Source organism: Trachypithecus francoisi, unplaced genomic scaffold (genome assembly GCF_009764315.1).
Source record: "Trachypithecus francoisi isolate TF-2019V2 unplaced genomic scaffold, Tfra_2.0 Lachesis_group11, whole genome shotgun sequence".
Taxonomy (NCBI): Eukaryota; Metazoa; Chordata; class Mammalia; order Primates; family Cercopithecidae; genus Trachypithecus; species Trachypithecus francoisi.
The window spans coordinates 10,125,351-10,144,460 of record NW_022681456.1 but is presented as its reverse complement, the minus strand read 5'-3'; the positions used below and the strand labels follow the sequence as shown (position 1 = coordinate 10,144,460).

At 52.1% G+C, this 19,110-nt stretch overlaps 1 protein-coding gene across 18 annotated transcripts in view; it reads right to left on the bottom strand.

Annotated features, from left to right (window-relative positions):
• PITPNM2 (phosphatidylinositol transfer protein membrane associated 2) overlaps window positions 1-19,110 on the bottom strand; it is a 171,966-nt gene that overhangs the window by 110,403 nt on the left and 42,453 nt on the right. Inside the window, exon 1 of one of the 18 annotated variants that reach the window (XM_033220211.1) lies at window positions 13,521-14,310. The exons of 16 other annotated variants lie outside the window; for them this stretch is intronic. The gene's annotated coding sequence lies outside the window, so the exon portion shown is untranslated. Of the gene's footprint in view, window positions 1-13,520; window positions 14,311-19,110 lie in introns of those variants that run through there. One more of the 18 variants, XM_033220216.1, reaches the window with a different exon arrangement.

The following is a 19,110-nucleotide window of genomic DNA, read 5'->3' as shown; positions in this document are numbered from 1 at the left end:
AGATCTGTAGAAACACATCTTTGGGCTGCCTTGTCATGTAGAGAAGACCTTGGCCTTGGAGAAACAGAGCTGTCCTGATCCACTTCCAAGCCGTGAGACCTCCTTGCACCCTGAGTCCTCATCTCTCACCCTGCCTTGTGGGGCTGGTTCAAGGGGGAAGTGGTATGATGTGCACAGAGGCCCCAACACAGCACTCACCAGGGGGAAGACAGTCAACACTGAGCTGTTTCTCCATTCTTCCTTGCCCTCTTGCTTTGTTTTGAAACCTAAGGGATCCCTGGAGTAAGGTGGCCCAGCAGAGAAATCCCTTAAAGAGCGTTCTGCACCTACACACTGGAGTGGGTACGACGGACCCCACTTGGATGCTGCAGATTGTTTCCTGCAACCCCTGGTTCCAGCCTTGGAACAAGAACCAAGGACTGGCTCTGGGGTGGCCCAGCAGAAAGCTGAGCAGGGCAGTTAATTTTAATAAAAGGACTCCAGGTCTGGCACCATGGCTCACGCCTGTAATCCCAACACTTTGGGAGGCCCAGGCAGGTAGATGGCTTGAGGCCAAGAGTACGAGACCAGCCTAGGCAACATAGTTAAAAACCTCATCTCTATTTTTTCAAAACAAACAAAAAGGACTCCATCCACCGGAAAGCACTGCCACACTGCAGCCTCAAACAGGACTACTAAATCGCTGTTTGAAAAGACAAAGCAAGAGTAAACAAATACTTAACTGCCCTCATCTGCTTCCCTGGGCTGTGATCAGTCAGGCTAATCTAGTCTTGCTGGATTCCCAGATCTGCCCAAAAGCCTCCTCAAGGCTTTAGATCTTCTTCTCAAAGCAGGGCCTGAGGCCAGACACAGCTGGCTCCCCAGGTTTGGCCTGCAGACACCTTCGGCCTCCTCCAGCAGAGCCACCTCTGCCTTTGCCATGCCCTCTCCTAACCCATCCCAGGTCTCCGAAAGAGCGAGGAAAAACTGCCAGAAAACTGGAAAGAAATCCTTTCCTTCCTGATCTCTGCAACTCTTCCTCCCTCTCAGTGGCTGCTCAAAGGAAGGACATCGCCTCCCGACCTCGACCTCTCCCTGCAGTCCCTGGAGCCCCTCTGGGAAGCTACAGTTTATGTCACTTACAGTCACTGCTGTATGTCCTCTGACCCTCTTGCCAACTGAGAACTGTGTTTGAGATGTAAAAGCACCCTTTAAAAATGCACTTGTGATCCATGGATGTGTGGATTGACAAAATGTGGTCTTATATACACAGTAGAAGATGATTCCACCATGAGAAGGAATGAAGCTCAGATGCATGCTCCTACATGAACTTGAAATCATGATGCTCAGTGGAAGAAATCAGACACAAAAGGCCACATGGTGTATCACTCCATTCATACAAAATGTCCAGGATAGGCAAATCCAGAGATAGAAAGTAGATTAGTGGTTGCCAGGGGCTGGGGGTTTGGGGACAAATGAGGGATAACATCTATCTAGGAGCTCATTTTTGGTGTGATGAAAGTGTTCTTTTTTAAAAACCTTTATTTATTTTTATACATTGTAAGAGAATAAAAGAAAATGTCCTAAAAGTAACTGTGGTGTTCACTGTACAACTCTGTGAACATACTAGAAACCACTGAATTGTACACTTTCAATGGGTGAATTGTATGGCATGTGAACTATATCTCAATAAAGCTGTTATTTAAAAATACACACACACACACGCACACACACACACATACCTTGAAATAATCATCTGTAATCAACAGAGTCTGGCCGCTGCAGTGGAGCAACCCTCTGCTCCTGAGCCCCTTAGTCCTGCCACTTGGCAGCCCCTCCAGAGCCAACTTCCCACTCCCCCCAACCTTAAGTACTCACTCTGGGGGCCAGCCCTGGGAAGGAGAACAAGCAAAAGACTCAGCCCCTTTCCCAGACTCTGAGGATGGAGCCAGAGGCCCCAGAAGACAGGCTGCTGCAGCCCAGGAGAGACTGCTCTTCCAGGGCTTTAATACCTCCAACCCTGAGACCAGGAGCCCCAAGACACCAACATCCAGTTGGTTTGTGAATGACTGTGAGGAACCTGGAGTCTGTGGAAGGACACAGAGCCAGGAGGCCTGGGCCAGAGCCCAACACCACCAGAACCCCCTGGGTAGAGGCATCCCCACCCACACTCAGGATCAGCCCCCTCATCTCAGGGACAAACCCAGCGAGAGGCCCCTCAGGCTGGGCTCCGAGGCCACGGCTGGCCCAGTGCAGCAGGCCTGGGGATGCTATGTGGTTGTGAGAAAGGCCTGATTAGGGCCCACATGGACACAAAGCATTGTCAAACACTCCAGGTATCACTGGACCATGGCAGCTGCTTCTCTTGTGGCACTGCTGGCTTAGCCAACCGAGCCAGGTGACATATTTCAGGAATACTTGTCTTATTTGAGCCTCATCAGACCAGGGCTGGCTATAGACTTTAAGGGGGATGACCAAGGTGACAGGTCCGCCAGCCAGAGGAATGGAACTCAAGTGGTGCAGGGGGTCCCAGAGCACCGGGAAGCCAGTCCAAGGCTCTCAGAGAGCTCAGGGAGGTTCCTGAGGGTGGTGACCCTGTCTGACCTCGGAAAGGCCTCATGTCTTCACCCAGCAGGCTGAAGCGGAGCCCAGCCAAGGCCTGCGAGGCTGTGCTTCCTGCCAGGCTTATCCTCTGGCTCACTGGGCTCACACACAATGCCACTGAAGTCTCCATCATCTGCTCTGCCCCAGGAAAGTGGGCTGAGTCCCCTCTGGGGACGTTACCCAAACAGCTGCCTCAAACTCTGGCCATAAAGCCAGGAACTTGGGAAGCTGGTAATTGGAGAAACTCTTCTCCTTCCCCACAGGACCATAAATCACCGTCCTCCATCTGCAAAGATGTATCAAAGGCCCAGACAGCCTTCTCCGAAACCAAGCACAGGCAGTGGGGTGGGGTCCTGGGGTCACCCTCCACCTCCCAGAAGCAGCTCCCAGGTGGGGCCAAGGGCAGGGAAGGGCAGGTTCCCATCTGAGAATTGAAGGCCTTGGACTGAGCGACCTCTTGGCTCTGACCCCACGTCTGACTCACAGTTGGGAACAAACATCTACCCCCAAGGCAAGATTGCAGCCACACAACCTCTCCTTTCTTCACTCTATTTATCAGTACACCCTCGCAGAACCACAGACACGTGAAAATATTTATATGACCAGATTAACTCCTGGGCTTCATGGCACACTGAAGCAAGCATGTTTATCCTTCCCTCACACAACACTTTTTGCTCAGTCACTTCTTTTTCGAGGCGCTGGGGCTCACAGCACAGCAGTGCATCCACATTAGGGTGGTTGGTGGGGAACCAAGACCTTCCACCCCACGATCCTTACACAGTAGGCTGATTCAGGGCTTGAAACGTGGTGAGGGGGCCTGGGGGAATAAGCTGGTCCCCTGGGGAGTCAGCTATCTCTGCTCCAGACCCTGGCTCCTGGCAGTAGCCAAGCTTGCTGGACAGTCACCCCTGTGGTGACAGCGAGAGCCAAGCAAATCGGAACCGACAGCCCTGTGCTGGGCACAGATCCTGTTTGGCAGCCCCTGCTGACGACCGCTCTGTGCTGCCATCTTTAGAAACAATCGTTTCTTGGGTATGCACCCACATGTGTACATCTCGATTTTACAGGCTCTGTTAAAAGCGCAAAGATCTTTCAGGTACTCAACAAAGCAAGATGTCGTGATGTTGCCACCAGCCTGCCCCCTCCTCCCCCGGCCTCCGACCTGTCACCCAGATGAAGTGAGATGAAGTGTCTTCCAATACACACATCAGAGTGTGTCACTTCTCTGATTAAAGCCCCTCAACGCTCCCCTTGGGTTTCAAGGCAACATCTAAGCTCCTTAACCAGGGCACAAGGCCCCCAACCTGGTTCTTCCTGCAGCTCAGCCCCAGCCAGGCTCTCACAGACAGGAGCCCATGGGGCTCCTGCCTCGGGGCCTTGCGAAGGCGGTTCCCTCTACCCTCGTTTACACCCACCCTGCCTCCTGTGTTGTGTGAACTTGGCACCCCACAGGGTCTAGACCAAGCATCAGCACCCTGAGGCTCGCTCCATGGGCTCCACACCCCAGGGGCAGACCCCCCAACCCCACTTCCACAGGGCTTGGCACTATCGTAAGGATCACCACCGCCCATGACTGATGCCTCTGATGGCCTGAGAGCTCCTTGAGAGTGGGGGGCTGAAACTGATTCACTCTGCAGCCCTGTAGCTCAGAGCCCATACTCAGGGCTGAAAGATGAATACATACACTTGTTGCCTGCTCAGGGAGCCAAAGTGGCCCCATGGCTTGTCCCCTGAAGCCTAGCACCAGGAATACACTGGGAATTGGGACAGGAGGACAGACCCCTCCTTTGAGGGACTGGCCCCACTCCCATGTGATGGCAGCTCACTCCCCATCTGTAGCCAGCAAGCACGCCCAGGCACCATTTATTTATGCAATATTAACACATCCCCTGCTTGCATACCCCAGCTCTCAGCCCTGGTTAAATGAGGCCACAGAAGAGGAACGGGCTTGTGGGAAGCCATTTCCCATGATTGGTGACTGCACAGCAACCATATTTTATTCACGGTGAGTTCCCAGGATTCTTGCCAGCTTACCGACTTCAATCCTTTTCCATGAAAAGTGTGTCTTGGGCATGCGTTCTGTTCCTCACCCAATGCCAGAATCTGCTTCTAGCTAGGAAGAGGCAGTGGGAAGATGGGGAGGGGGGCGAGGAATGAGAGAGAATGCAAAAGGACATGGAGAAGGAAGAAAGAGGGAGGAAGGTGTGAGGAAGGAGCAGAGAGGAACAGGGAAGGAGCCAGCCGCAGGCCCGGGGGCATCTGGAATCCCTCCCCCTGCACCACTAGCCTAAACAAGCGTCCCCAACACCAGCCAGCCTGGGTTGGGCAGTGATGACCTGCAACCAGAAGGCAAAGCTGTACTCTTGTCAAGAGGAGGGATCCAGGCAGGGCAGAAGCAGAAAAAAGACACAGGAAGGTGGCTTGTGGAAGCCAGGAGCCACCCAGCAGGATGGCAGGCTGGCCATAGAATCCTCCAGGCCCACCAGGTTCTCCCGGCCCCTCTGCAGCAAAAACGAGGCCCAGGGAAGCTAGGGAAACGAAAGGATGTTGGACTGGTGCCACTGTGCTTAGCGCAACTCCCCAGGGTGGGGCCACCCTGCCATCTCTCTTTATTATTATTATTTTATGTATTATTATTATTATTTTACTATTATTTTTTGGTACGACGTCTTGCTCTTGTCGCCTACGCTGGAGTGCAGTAGTGCAATCTCGGCTCGCTACAACCTCTGCCTCCCGGGTTCAAGCGATTCTCCTGCCTCAGCCTCCTGAGTAGCTGGGATTACAGGTGCCCGCCACCACGCCCAGCTAATTTTTGTACTTTTAGTAGAGATGGAGTTTCACCATGTTGGCCAGGCTGGTCTTGAACTCTTCACCTCAGGTGATCCACCTGCCTTGGCCTCCCAAAGTGCTGGGATTACAGGCTTGAGTCACCATGCCCAGTCTGCCATCTCCCTTTTATTAGTGATTGCAAAGTGCTAAGGGGAAAAGACTTTCAGCAGCCCACTTTTCTGCACAGTCCTCAAGAGGCCAGCACCTCCTTTCCTCTCCTTGGCAGACCCTCCCTCGCTCCTCTACCCTTGACCCCACAGGCACGAGTGAGCTGTGGCTGGGAGTCAGGGGGGAGAGTGTCTTTCTTAAGGCACACACACGCTCAGCAGTGGTGGCATGGATGGGGAGGGTTCCAGCAGACTTATTTATAGCCAAGCAGTCTGTCCACACACTCTCCAGTGTGGCCTGCCTCACTTGCCTGCCTGCCTGCCTTCCACTGGGGCTTTTCAATCTGTGTCTATATTTATCACCCAAAACCATTGGGATAATGGCAAGAACAGAAATAGCCTTGAAGACATTCACGTGAAGATGATAGGCAGGTCCCCAGCTCCTGGGCTGACCTCGCCCCTACATCTGCCACTTGGCAGTGGGTATGCGGAACAGCTGGACAGAGCTCGGGAAGCGGCTGCAGCCAGATGGGAACAACATAATCCTCCTTTCTCTGCTGGCCTTGGCCCTCTGTAGTGATGCAGGGGACATGTCGAAAGTGATACATTACAGCTGCCAGGCCACAGGGAGACCAAAGGTGACAGAGATTCCTGACGTCAGTGTGCTAAGCAGAGCAGACAGTCCAGAGAAAGAGAGAAGAATCAAAGGCAGCAGCACAGCCTCACAGAAAGCAGGTCACCCCAAGGACCCAGGTTGCAGGGAGATGCCCTCCTGTCTGACTTCTTGCACCTGGACAACAGAATCATGGGCCCATTTCCCATTTCTGTCCTCTGGGATGAGTGCTGGTCCACAGGCTCTGGGAGATACTCTCAGGGGAACAAGGATCTGGGTCCTAAAGAGGCCTGGAATGGGTCAGGGCTCATGGGAGGAGGAAGAAGGCGCCAGATGTAAGTCAGGACCAGGATGGGGAGCTGGACATCTAGGCAGGGTGGAGGGTGTCAGGGATCACCAGCTGGAGCCCTATCATAGAAGGGCAGCAGTGCGAGAAAAGAAACATGTGCAGGCCGGGCACAGTGGCTCACACCTGTAATCCCAGCACTTTGGGAAACTGGGAGGATCACTTGAGCTCAGGAGTTCAAGACCAGCCTGGGCAACATAGTAAGACTCTGTCTCTACAAAAAGAGAATTTTTTTTTTAATTAGCCAGGCACAGTGGCCTGCATCTGTAGTCCCAGCTACTCCAGAGGCATAGGCGGGAGGATTGCTTGAGCCCAGGAGTTCAAGGCTGCAGTGAGCTAATATGCAAATGGAGAAAAGGAAGCCCCTCCTAATTAGAAGCAAACACACAGATGCCATAGAGACAGCCACAAGGTTGGTGAGTGAGTCCCTCAAATCCCACGGGCTCCCAAGTGTCCACTCCTGAGAGCTGAGCTCAGGGGCCAGCTTCCTTCCCAGCCCGATCTCCATCCTGCCAGCCTTTGTCTCTGCACTTCAAGAACCTGAAACTTCTCAGCACTCCCCAAAGATACCATGCACTTAGAGTACTGAAGGCTGAGAGGGCTGCCTTTCCCCCTTTACTCCTGATAAACTCCTCCACATCCTTCAAAGCCCATTTGAAATGCTCCCTCTTCTATGAAATTTTCTCCATCGGATGTCAGCTGCTGCCTTCTCTCTGCTCTAGCTGTACTCTGTGCCTCCCGTCTGTGCATGTGCTATGCATTCTAACACGTGTCTATATCCCCATCCCAGGGGCTGAGTTCCCCTTCCTCACTGGATCTCACTGATTCAGTAGGCAGAGCAAGCACCTGCCAGATAAGGGAGGCAACTGAGTCCCTCCTTCACGCTCACCCAGAACTGTCGATTTTGCCAAAAAAAAAAAATATATATATATATATATATTTAATATATATATAATATATAAATATATATATATATATGTTTTTAAAGAATGAAACCTCATACATACCAGAACTCCTTTGGAGATGAGGGCAAAGGCAAGTCTGGCTCTCTGAATCTGCCTCCCTATGCTCCTCGGAGAGCACCCAGTGCAGCAAGATTGGGAAGCTACTGTTCAGCCAGGGCTTGGCTGGCGGGACAAGCGAGATACTCCTCTATGGAGAGGGAGCAGACCCACCTTTGTGCCTATGGGCTGGCGAAGCCCTGGGGGCTCTGGGCCACACCTGCAGCACTGGCAGACTTCCCACAGGCTCCTGGCCTGAACACCATCTCCTTCCACATGGCTGATCATAGAGTAGGAGACCAGGGCAGAGGAGAACTAGGCACGTAGCTAAGGGCTGGGTTAACCTTCTCCACGCTGCTTTTTTAAAGACCCAAACAGGTCCTGGCTCCTGGATGCCTGGCTCCGGGTCCCGCTGTGTGCCTGGATTTAGATGCCTCTCCATGCTGGCACTGTTCCAAGTCCCACCCACAGCCTCTCAGATCCCACAGCTGGCGCACTACCCTCAGGAAGCCCCTCCAGCTGAGGAGAGAGATGCACAGATGTGCCAGGCACTGATAGCCTGGGAGGCCTATTCCCAGGGGCAATCAGAAGACTAGAAAGCACTGAAAAAGGCAGTGCCCTGTAAGGACAACTCTACATCCACAGAAAACACCACTGACAGAGCACCCAGGCATGCAGGCACCTATGCCCGGGTTAAGTCAGAATTGCAGGTGACACGCACACAGCCTTACCAAGGACTCTGCAGACACCCACTCCTTTCCTCCACATGATCACATGCAATAAGGACTACTAAGGTCTGCATTTCACAGGTGAAGAAACTGAGGTGCAGTGAGTTGAGGGGACTTGCCCAAGGTGTCCCAGGCAGTTAGGTTCTGGAACCTGCATTAACCACCACACTATACGATTCTCCATGCAGATAAAACAATGTGGAACGTAAAATGCTGCAGCCTCTCTGGAAAACAGTCTGGCAATTCCTCAAATATGCTGAACACAGAGTTACCATAAGACCCAGCAATGCCACTTGTAGGCATATGCACAAGAGAAATGAAACATGTCCAATAATAAAAACTTGTACGCAAGCTGGGCACGGTGGCTCACACCTGTAATCCCAGCACTTTGGGAGGCTGAGGTGGGTGGATCACCTGAGGTCAAGAGATCGAGACCAGCCTGACCAACATGGTGAAACCCTGTCTCTACTAAAAATACAAAAATGAGCTGGACGTGGTGGCAGACGTCTATAATCCCAGCTACTTGGGAGGCTGAGGGAGGAGAATCGCTTGAGCCTGCTAGGCGGAGCTTGCAGTGAGCCGAGATCACGCCACTGCACTCCAGTCTGGGCAACAGAGAGAGACTCTGTCTCAATATAAATAAATAAATAAAGTAATGCAGCACTGACACAAGGTACAGCACGGATGAACCATGAAAACACGATGCTGAGTGAAAGAAGCCAGACACAGATGCAAAAGACCACATCATATAGGACTCCATTCATATGAAATGTCCAGAAAAGGCATTAGCCATTCTTCTTCTCTATCAGAAAAGACTGAGACCCAGTCAGACTCACCTGAGGCAGGAACAGCATCTAACACCACTCTTTCCACTGTGTTTCTATAACTCCACATAATGTCTAGAACTCCCTGGTTCCAGAATCCTTTCCTGACTTTACATATGAAGGAATTGATCATTTCATGTGCCCCATTCCCCACACATACCCCACACTGACATTGATCAGAGAGCTCTGCCAGCCAGGTGCACGGCCACCTTTCCCAGGCATACCCCACACTGACACTGATCAGAGAGCTCTGCCAGTCAGGTGCACGGCCACCTTTCCCAGGCATACCCCACACTGGCATGGATCAGAGAGCTCTGCCAGCCAGGTGCACGGCCACCTTTCCCAGGCATACCCCGCACTGACACTGATCAGAGAGCTCTGGCAGCCAGGTGCACGGCCACCTTTACCAGGCATACCCCGCACTGACACTGATCAGAGAGCTCTGGCAGCCAGGTGCACGGCCACCTTTACCAGGCATACCCCGCACTGACACTGATCACAGAGCTCTGGCAGCCAGGTGCACGGCCACCTTTCCCAGGCATATCCCGGACTGACACTGATCAGAGAGCTCTGCCAGCCAGGTGCACGGCCACCTTTCCCAGGTAGCTGGAAGTGCCAGGAGCCATGGCCACTCCTATTTGTTCTAGGGAAGAACATCCTTTATTGAGCACTTAGTAAGTGCCTGACACAGTGCACAGGTGCTCTGTACTGGTTTTCTTATTTGTTTTCTTTCCTTTGGTCAAAGTATTTTCAAACCTAGGCCATTTTTGGGAGATGCTTTAATGTTTCAAAAACACACACTTACGACCTCAAATATCCCCTTGCAGTGGGACATAGTGTGGGCTGACCCTGGGCCAACTTGTGATGTAGGACAAGCTCCCTCCTGCCGAGATGCCACCTCCGCACTCCTATCTCACTGTCATCAACTTGCCCTGCTTCTTGGTTCACTCAATAAACATATCCACAGTGAAGTATCAAAGAGTGAATGCAACATATTTCCCAATAGTATTTATCATTTGAATGAAAACTAGAAAGAGGGCAATGCTTGACTAAAAGGAATAAGGGACCAATAGTGAAATTTCAGGCACTGGAGGGATAATGGAGAAGTGGCTCTCCTTCCCAAGCCCCTCAAAGCACAACATTTACATATTACTTTTACCTCCAGCACATAGTGCAGTTCAGGCACACAGAAGGTGCTTAGTACATGTTTGTCATGTGTTAAGTGGCCTACCTAAGGCCACTCCTCCCATCTGGGAACCTGTGCCCTAGAAAGCTCGAGTGCAAGCGCCATGGGGACAAGCCATCAAGTTCCCTTTTCCTGGGGGTGGTGGAGTGAGTTCTAAAACCCACTACCAGTCCGGCATGGTGGCTCATGTCTGTAATTCCAGCACTTTGAGAGGCCAAGGTGGGAGGATCACTTGAGGATGGGAGTTCAAGACCAGCCTGGGCAACATAGCGAGATCCCATCTCTACATAAAATTTAAAAATTAGCTGGGTGTGGTATGCATCTGTGACATGCAAGTTCGAGACTGCAGTGAGCTAAGATCGCACCATTGTACTCCAGCCTGGGTGACAGAGTGATCTTGCCTCTAAAAAACAAATTCTTAAAAATTATAGTGCCCACTACTAATTTGGAGGCACAACCTAAATATAGCACTCAACCTCAGTTGTCACAGAACCATGTCTACACCTGAGAATTGCCACAGAAAATGCAAGGAAGTCCCCAGCAAGGTGTGTTAGAATGCTGCATCCCAGAGCAGGAGGGAGGAGGCTGGGGAGAGGAAGGAAAAGGCTGAACAACATGTGCTGTGGGGGAAGATGCTGCCCTGAGCTATTTAAGGGCAGAGAGCTTGTCTCCAGTTTCCTCACTGTCTCCGCTCCCTCGTCCAGCCTCAGAAGAAAACACTAAGAACTCGCCTTCTGCAAGGACATGGGGCTAGCCCAACACCAAGCCCAGTCAGGCCTCAGCCTGCCTCCTGGCTCTGCCTGCTCCACCTCTGGGCACTGTGTCCTTAGCCATGTCCTGTAATCACCTGTGAGCACCAGGGCATTCCCCAGAGCAAAGGGCAGTTGAGAATGGTTTACCGGGGCAGCCCATACACCAATGAATGGACGTAATTTCCAAGTTGTCATTCCTCAACAATACATTTACTGTGATGGGGACGATGAATTAAAAAACTGAAAGAAAAAGCAAACTGGATTTCCCTCCCCTTTGGCCTATAGATTCAACTCCTCCCAGGAGAGCAAAAGCAGAATCTTTCCCTCCCATCCCCCACAGGCAGCCCTCATGCTGAGACGTGTAAAGACGACACCTGATTCTTCCCATGCTGAGCTGGGAACTTCACAGGTCTCATTCCGAATCCCACCAGCCACAGGAGATCTTAAAACTTGTCATTACAGCAGCCTTGCACACTAAAAAAGAAAAGTACCAGCTTTCTTCACAAAGAAGCAAACGGAAGTCATCCAATGCAATGCGAGGACACCCCACAGTGATCAACCTAAGTGTATGGTCCTGGCGGTTTAAGGGAAACCTGTTCTTGGTGACACAGTTACCTGTAGGGCAGTCAGATCTCAGTCCCCACCGACCTTCTTTGCCTGTTGTATTCCAAGAGACTGAATCATGAATTTGTCTATTTAGAGACAGGTCTCACTCTGTCGCCCAGGCTGGAGTGCAATGAGGTAATCATAGCCACTACAGCCTTGACCTCCTGGCCTAAAGCAATCCTCCCACCTCAGCCTCCTGAGTAGCTGGGACTACATGTGCACACCACCACACCAGGCTAACTGAATCATGGTTTTAAACAAACCACCTTGGTAGACACAAGGCCTCTGGTTTGTGTTCCCTGGGGCATCTGGCAGCAACAGAAGTTGTTTTCATGACTGTCCTTACAGTGATGATCCCCTGGCCTTGGCCATTTCCCTGCATATGCCTCTAACACGAACCTATGACCCTGATCATACAGGCTCCCTGGGTTTGCTCGTCTGTCTCCCTTGAACTGTTGGCGCCTTCACAGCAAGACTCTCTTATTTGTTCGGGCCTGACACTCCATGGAGGCTCGGCATGAGCCAAGTGAATAATGCACAGGAGCACTGACTTTGATCTGCCCAAGGCCTGACATCGTCAAGACTTCAGCACAGCTAAGGTCAAAATGCTGGTCCAGCGAGAGCTGCTGAAGGCCCAGAGTACCAAGAATCCTCAGCTCACAAAGCCTCAGGCTCCTGCCAGCCAGTGGAGGCTGCCACCCTGGCCACTGTAGGTGCTGTCAGGACCCTGCGGCTTGGCTCTGGGACCTTGGGGCCAGTCCTTCTTCCCTTGGACCTCAACTTCACTGGAACCATTCATTGTTTCAGCTGTAAAAACACTGCACCTGCATTCCAGAAGCCCAAACCTTGGCTCTGCAACTAGCCAGTTTGCCATGAAACTTTGGACAAGTCACTTCTTTTCTTAGGCCTCAGTTTTCCAGTGGGTTAGGTGTAAAGGTCGGCCTAGATGACTTCTTGCGTCTTCTTCTTTTAAGCAAGGGGCATCCAATGCCTCAGAATTCCTCTAGGCTCTACATTTATTTTTTTATTTATATGTATGTATGTATGTATGCATGTATGCTGAGACAGAGTTTCGCTCTTGTTGCCCAGGCTGGAGTGCAATGGTGTGATCTTGGCTCACCGCAAGCTCCACCTCTCGGGTTCAAGTGATTCTCCTGACTCAGCCTCCCAAGTAGCTGGGACTACAGGCATGCACCACCACATCTGGCTAATTTTTGTATTTTTAGTAGAGACAGGGTTTCTCCGTGTTAGTCAGGCTGGAGGCTGGTCTTGAACTCCCAACCTCAGGTGATCCGCCTGCCTCAGCCTCCCAAACTGCTGGGATTACAGGCTAGGGCCACCACGCCCGGCCTGGCTCTACCTTTAGAACATACCTGGGGCCCAACAAGCTTGCAGCCCCCACACATCCACTGCCTCTCCCTATTGCAATCGTTTCCCCACAGTCCCCCAGCTTCCTCCCTTCCTCCCATCCAGCCTGCTCTCATCACCATAGCCAGAAACCATCTTTTTGGATCCTGACCCTCTACTGCTCAAACACTTCCGAAGCTTCAGGTCACTCAGAGTCAGGGCCAAAGTCCTGATACAGCCTATAAGGGGGCCCTCAATATTCTCCGACCTCCTCCCCTGCTTCTCTTCCCCTCACTCACTCACTCCAGTTTCCTTAACATCCTAGACAAGCTCCTGCCTCAGGGCCTTTCTCCCTTAGCTACCGTCCTGGCTCACTCCCCATGTCCTTCAGGTCTTCACCTAAATGTCCCCAGTTTGGGAGGCCTTCCTTTCCCCTGCTTCTGCAGCTCTGATCACCATCTGATGTGCTTACAGGTTTTACTGCCTATTTGTCTATCGAATGTCTACCCCCCACTACAATACAAGCTGCAGGAGGGCCAGAAGTTTTTAACGTTTTATCACATCTTTATGCCCAGCTCCTAGAATAGTAGGTACTCACTAAATATGAGTGGAATGAATCGCTGTTGATCCACTGAGGCAATCATGCTGCTGAAATGAAGAGTCTCAAGCTATTCAACCCCCCGGCTTGAATGGCGCCATCTCAGGAATCCCTCTGAGAATTCCAAGCTCAGAACACTGTCTCCAGGAACAAAAGCAATTGTTCCAGGCAGGGTTCGTGTCTCAGGAAGTGTGTGAAGAAACAAAGAAAGGAAGTGACACAGATCCAGAAAGTTCCTGCTGACGACACCTGGCTACTGGGGGGCATGAAGACTCAGCGCATATGGGAATGCCTGCAGGCACCTGGGGTGCTGAGCCCTCATGCCTCCAGCTGCCTCCTTGCAGGCGGGATGAGGTCATCAACTGGGGTGCACTGGACACCCACCATGGAGAAGTACCAGAAATGAACCGAAGACAAGAGCTAGCCAAGGAAAAACAGAAACGAGAGGAAGAAAGAGAAGAAAGGTGGTGAGAAAGAGTTTCCCATGCTAAGAACCTACAGGCAGAGATCCAGAGACACCCCCCAGCCCCAGACCACCACTGACCGAGACAGCAGGGTACCCGGCCTCACAAACCGTCAGGTAGGCCAGGCCAGCTTCCTTCCTGGCCCTGAACAGCACAAGTGAAGTAGACCCATGTCCATTCCCCTGCAAGCATGGTATGCCTGCACAAACCTCAACAAGTGACCAAAAGCATCGCCCAGAAACACAACTGTCTCGCCACAGGCCCCCTGCTTCCTCTCTTCACCCCAGCTAGCCTGCTGTCAACACAGCAGCCAGAAGACATCCTTCTGAAGCACAATTCAACACAAGCCAGAGGAATGCAGGCTTCTGCCACCTGGTTGAAAGTAAAATACATTCTGGGCCAGGTGTGGTAGCATGTACCTGTAGTCCCAGCTACACAGGAGGCTGAGGTGGGAGGATTGCTTAAGCCTGGGAATTCAAGGCTGCAGTGAGCCATGATCATACCACTGCACTCCAGCCTGGGTGGCAGAGCAAGACTCCATCTCTAAAATAAGTAAATAAATAATTCTTTTTAAAAAAAAAGGAAGAAAAGAAAGTACAGTCTCAGGAAGACATGCTGCATCAGAGCAAACAAGGCAAATGTAGGGGTGGGTCCCCAGAGCTCCGGGGAACAGGAAGAAGAGGAGACTGAGAAGAGCCAGCAATTTCTGGCTGAAGCCCCGCGTACTGAGCAGCGTCGGGTGTGTGTCAAAGAACCATGTCGATAAATGAAATGTAGAAAGGAGCAGTCAGGAGGGGCACAGGTGACAGAGCTGGCCAGGGCATGACATGGGTCATCAGATTGTGCCCAGCTTCCTACCAAGCTCTGTGGGGACAGCAAAGGAACTGAGGAGGAGCTCTCTGCGGACCTGAGGGCAGCATCTTTGCTCCAGGGCATGAGGGTGCTCAGCCCTCTACTTCCTCTCCATAGCCTCTACATGCTCTGGGCTCTCTGGGCAGCCTTCTAATATGTGAGACTTATCACAGACCTAAACCTCACAGGGACGGACAGGCCCATGTTCCCATGTGGGACCTGGGGCTGCCTGAGAGGAGGGACTAGGAAGCAAGGCCCTCGTTGTGGGTAGGGCTCCAATGCTGCTGCGGGTGGAGAGAAGCCCCTTCTTCGCCTGGGATGGGACTTCATCCAAAGGGCTGGAGGTGGGGGTGGGGGTACAGCATGGGGAGGTAGGGACGTGCCCTGGAAAGTTTGTGTGGTTGCTGCTGTGGTCTGAGGCCCTGCCCATGTCATGAGCTCTCTTTCTCCTCAGGAGACAGTGACCTTCTAAGGCCTGTCACAGAAACAATGGCAGGAAGTGCCCCTCCCTGCCTGAGCCACGGGGAGTCCGAGTCCGGAAGGAAGCCACTGCCTGGGCCCAGGACCCTCCCCGCTGAGCTCCTGCCCGAGGGACACTGAGGCTCACGGCAATGCCAGAAGCTCTGCTCACCAATGCCGAATGGCAAACGTCTTCAACTGTGGGGGCTGAGGGCAAATATTCTCCTTGGCTAGGACCCTCATCTTTAAGGCAGACCCCTTCTGTGAAAGACAGCCAGGCAGTACTAGTACAACCCCAGTACAACCCCAGCTACCCCCGCCCACCACCTGCCACCCCCACCTTCTGGAAGGAAGGGCTCTGGGTTCCTCCACAGCAAAGAGCTTTTCTAAAAATAAACCCTGGTCCGGCCGGGGGCGGTGGCTCAAGCCTGTAATCCCAGCACTTTGGGAGGCCGAGAGGGGCGGATCACGAGGTCAGGAGATCGAGACCATCCTGGCTAACACAGTGAAACCCCGTCTCTACTAAAAATACAAAACTAGCCGGGCGAGGTGGCAGGCGCCTGTAGTCCCAGCTACTCGGGAGGCTGAGGCAGGAGAATGGCGTAAACCCGGGAGGCAGAGCTTGCAGTGAGCTGAGATGCGGCCACTGCACTCCAGTCCGGGCGACAGAGCGAGACTGCCTCAAAAAAAAAAAATAATAAATAAATAAATAAATAAATAAACCCTGGTCCTTGAGCCCTTTCCTTCCTCAGTCCCCTGTGCAGGAGAGAGGAGAAGGAAATATCTCGTTCTTAGCCGACCCCAGGGAGTGTGGCCTCCCTTCACCCATGACTCTTGCTACCAGGGCCTGGTGGTCACTATGCCACAAACTCCCAAGCGGGGGTGCAGAGGTGTGGAGGGGGCAATCCTAATCATCCTCACATGGGCCCTGCCATTTTCTGGGTCTGGGTGGGTTTTGAGAAAAGCAGGTGGTACCAGCTCTCTAGTCTAGGATCTGCGGGGAAAGGATGGCACCCAAAGGCAAGTCTCCCACGTTACAGGGCTCCCAGGCCAACAGCAGACACAGACACTTACCGAAATATTTCCGGGAAAATCATGCCAAGAATTCTATGAGGTTCAAGCAGTATGCCATGACAGCACAGAGGGAGGAAGAAGAGGCTAATGTGGACCCAGGTCTTGCAAAGACATTTAGAGGAAAGGAGCTGTTTGAAATGAACTTGGAAGGGGAAACAGGAACCTGACAGGTAGAGGTGGGAAGAGGGAACTTCAGGATGCTGGAACTGCATAAGCAAAGCGCAGAGAATGTACCAGCGTATAAACTAGATGCGGGCAGGGACGCCTGTCTGGGCAGGACGCCTGTTCACAGTGGCGTCTCTGGCAGCTGGAATAGTCCCTGGTGCATACTAAGTAACAATAAATACTTTATGGACAAATGAGTGGAGCAGAACAATTCCTGAAGACATTTTAGGTCTAAGTGAAGACCTTCGGATGAGGTGGGCTGCAAGGCCATGGTCTCTGCAAAGTCACTGCACTCTGGAATGCAGTTGTTAAGAAGGAAAAGAACCTCCTTCCTATAAGAAAGGAGACAGGAGACCAAGGCCATGTTGAAGCAGGGTCCCCCAGAGCAATATGAGTGCTCAGGCCATGCAGGGCAGAAGGGCTCTCACTGGGCCCTGCCTCGACTTGGCAGCCAAGACCTTTGGCAACAGGACAACCACGAGCCCCAACCCCGCAGAACCCAAGTGACCCCTGGAGAAGCTGCAAGTCAGGGCTGAGTGTTACTATGCGCCCTCCCCTACACCCACTCTCAGTAGCTGGGACACCTTGGAAAGTGAATTAAAACAAAACAGAACAACAAAAAATACAACATAGCACTCTCTCTTCTTAGCACTTGGAGGCCTTTTCACAGCAACTGAAAAGAATGAGCAATTAGAGAAGATAACAGCCCACAGTGCCAGCCTGGAACTACGGAGCCAGAGGCAACTTAAGAGGCCCCATCACAATGTGCCCCGTCTTCCCAGAGAAGATATGGGCACCTGGAGAAGGGAGGGGACTTACCTGAGATCAGACAGCAAGTGACGGTTGAGCCTGGGCTGAACCAAGGGCCCTGTGAGTCACGGGCCAAATTTGGAAAACCATGCCATGTGCTTTCAAGTCAAGACTCGTTCCAATCCCAATCCCACTACTGACTAGCTGTGCAACCTGGAGCTGATATCTGCCATCTCTGAGCCTCGGCTTCCTGTGTAAAAAGGGACCCTAACAGGCACAGCTCATGGTTACTGTGGGACTTAGCCCCATGCAGCATGGGCTGGGTACATTAAACCATTAATCCCCACCAGCATCCTCAACTTGGCTTTGCTAGCTTCCCTTGATGGAACATCCATCCTCTGTGCCTCCAAAGCTGAAACTAGCCAATGAGTGCACAGGGAGAAGGATTCATCAAAATTTAGAAAAAAAGAAGGAAAAATCACTTTACCTCCTGTTCCACCCAACAAAGGCCTTGGCATAGAAAATGAGGCTGGCCAGGCGCGGTGGCTCAAGCCTGTAATCCCAGCACTTTGGGAGGCCGAGACGGGCGGATCACAAGGTCAGGAGATCAAGACCATCCTGGCTAACATGGTGAAACCCCGTCTCTACTAAAAAATATAAAAAACTAGCCGGGCGAGGTGGCGGGCGCTTGTAGTCCCAGCTACTCGGGAGGCTGAGGCAGGAGAATGGCGTGAATCCGGGAGGCGGAGCTTGCAGTGAGCTGAGATCCGGCCATTGCACTCCAGCCCAGGCGACAGAGCGAGACTCCGTCTCAAAAAAAAAAAGAAAATGAGGCCAAGGCCAGGGTTTGTGCCTGAGACTCAGAAATACGAAATGGAAAGAAGCTTGGGAGGCCAGGGGCTCCTGCTGTCAGCTGGGGGTGGGAGGGGAGAGACTGCATCTCCCTGGGCCATTCAATCTCTAGACCTGGCACTCCCTGAGACTCAAGACAGAGGCTCAGGCCCGCCCTCCACTCAGCTTTGGTTTCTCACTGTGCATCCAGAGGGATGGTGCATTAAAAAACACACTCATGCTTGTTTCTGGGCCACTGACCATGACTTGTGGGCAGCTGAGCAAGGCAGCAGCCCAGCCTCTGCTCTCTGCCAAAGCCAGGGAGTAGCCAGAGCCTGAGCTTCCCAGCCAAGGCACAGAAGAAGCAAAACTCCTGCCTGTCCTGTTCCATGTACTAAGGGTAGAGCAGGTCAGGCTGAGCCTCAACAGCAAACAGAAAAGAGCCACCCTGGGGTGCTCTATAAACAGGAGAATAGCAGCCATTGGGGACTCAAAGGCTGACCCAAGGAGTTTTTATCGTATTTGGAATCGAAAGCTACCAGAGGCAAAACATCGGTCTTTCCTATTTAGTGAAGAGAAGTCAATATTTGCAAAAGCATAATCAATAAATACAATCTACCCCACATTAATCAGATAAAGTCAGGTTTTTAGTGTTTTTTTAAGAGACGCGGTCTCACTGTGTTACTTAGGCTGGAGTGAAATAGTGCGACTATGGCTTACTGCAGCCTCGAACTCCTGGGCTCAAGTGATCGTCCCACATCAGCCTCCCCAGTAGCTGGGACTATAGGCATGTGGCACCTCACCTAGTAAATTTTTTTTTTTTTTTTTTTGTAGAGATGCAGTCTCACTATGTTGCCCAGGCTGGTCTTGAAATCCTGGTCTCCAGTGATCCTCCTGCCTCAGCCTCCCAAAGTGCTGGGATTATAGGTGTGAGCCACTGTGCCCAACAACAGTCCGGTTTTTAGGGGAAAAAGGAAACAGCAATAAAGTCTCTG